Raw genomic sequence first — 1,890 nt, 5'->3', positions numbered from 1 at the left:
TCCTAGAACAATAGGCAAGTCGAAGCTACCAGCATGAGTTTGACCAAACTGCGCGAGACAGTGGAAGACAGAGGTGCCTGGCGTGCTCTGGTCCATGGGGTCACGAAGAGTTGGACACGACTAAATGACTAAACAACAGCAAGGATCCTGGAATGCAACAACTGATTGGCTTGCAGGAAAAGACCAATCAGGCTCCAGGAGGAAATTAATCAGCCTATTAGGCTGGTAGGATTGTGGAATGCAACAACTGATTGGCCTGCAGGAAAAGACGAATCAGGCTCCAGCGGGGAAGCAGAATCAGCCAATCAGACAGGACTCATTGTGTAAATAATGTATATAAAAGCCTGGGGTTTGGGGGGGGGGAATTCAATCACTGTTTTACAAGCTGCAGTAAAGAGCATGAAATCACTACAGGACTCCTGAGTGGATTTCAGGTCTCCTGACAATTCTCTGCAACCTACAGCTCCCAGAATTCTTTGGGGCAAGTTGTGGCTGTTTAAAGTGGTATCATAGTGCTTTCAGCGTATGGTGCGAATGTGGCTCTTATAGTGTTCTTAATCAAGCACACTCAAATAGAGCAGACTCTCTGCTGCATGCATTCAGCCCCTCACACCTGGTGAGAGGGGCTAAAAGGCTCGTCTTAAGGGAAACGGCTTGGTAGCCTGACCACCAGATCTATGTAAAGTGGCAAGAGGATTGCAGACAGGTGGCCAAAAGCATTTCTGACTGCATTCATTTCTTGCATCTTCTGTAATTTCTCAACTCCTGAGGGAGAAGGAAATGTTCAGTATGTTACCGCAACATTAGCACAGCCAGAGGAGCTGCTGGCAAAGCTTTAACCCTGAGGTCCTGTTTTGACACCTTTCATATAGCAACTTATGAAAATGGGGCCGTGAAACTTAGAAGGAGTGATGAAACTTTTCTAACTGTTCTTCCTGTGAAAGCCGTCCAAAACTTTATTCTTTCTCCCTTCCTCCCACTCTCTGCAACTAACACACCTCCAGTCTTTCTAGTACAAGTTCAAAAGTGTAGAAATTTTGCATATCTAAAATATTTCAATCTAAAGCCAATCAGTCTCTCTGAGCAGTCTTGGTATGTGGCAGCTGAGCACAGACCAGAGTTAAAGGTAAAGGGACCCCTGACCATTAGGTCCAGTCGTGGCCGACTCTGGGGTTGCGTCGCTCATCTCGCTTTATTGGCCAAGGGAGTCGGAGTACAGCTTCCGGGTCATGTGGCCAGCATGACTAAGCCGCTTCTGGCGAACCAGAGCAGCGCACGGAAACACCATTTACCTTCCCGCCGGAGCGGTACCTATTTATCTACTTGCACTTTGACGTGCTTTTGAACTGCTAGGTTGGCAGGAGCAGGGAACAAGCAACGGGAGCTCACCCCGTCATGGGGATTCGAACCGCCAACTTTCTGATCGGCAAGCCCTAGGCTCTGTTGTTTAACCCACAGTGCCACCCGCGTCCCTGGACCAGAGTTAGGTGCACCTAAAATCCGATCTGCTGTAGTATGGAGTCACTGGAGCAAATGTATATCTTAGTCTTTCCCTACTGAGACGAAGTCTTTAGCTTATCAGTCACTCAGAGGCTCAAAGGTCTTGCTTATCACTGGTTATGTTGTTAGTTATTATGAGAACGCTGCATTTCCTCACTTTAATTTAAACACCAGAGCTGTGGAATCTGTAGAACCAATAAGTGCAAACTTGTCGTCCTTGCTTTGTTATTGAAACCTCGGCTCAAGCAGCACAAACAACTCCAGTAATCCTATTGTAGGTAGCTGAATGCTTCCTAGCGTGAAGTTTTGCCTTTACTCTAGAAGCCGAACCTGTTTCCTAGTGATCAAAGGAGAGCTGGTCTCTCTGGGTCTGTGTGAGTCATACTGTGT

Source organism: Podarcis vaucheri (genome assembly GCF_965113315.1).
Source record: "Podarcis vaucheri genome assembly, chromosome: 5".
NCBI lineage: Eukaryota > Metazoa > Chordata > Lepidosauria > Squamata > Lacertidae > Podarcis > Podarcis vaucheri.
This window is presented reverse-complemented; position numbering follows the sequence as displayed.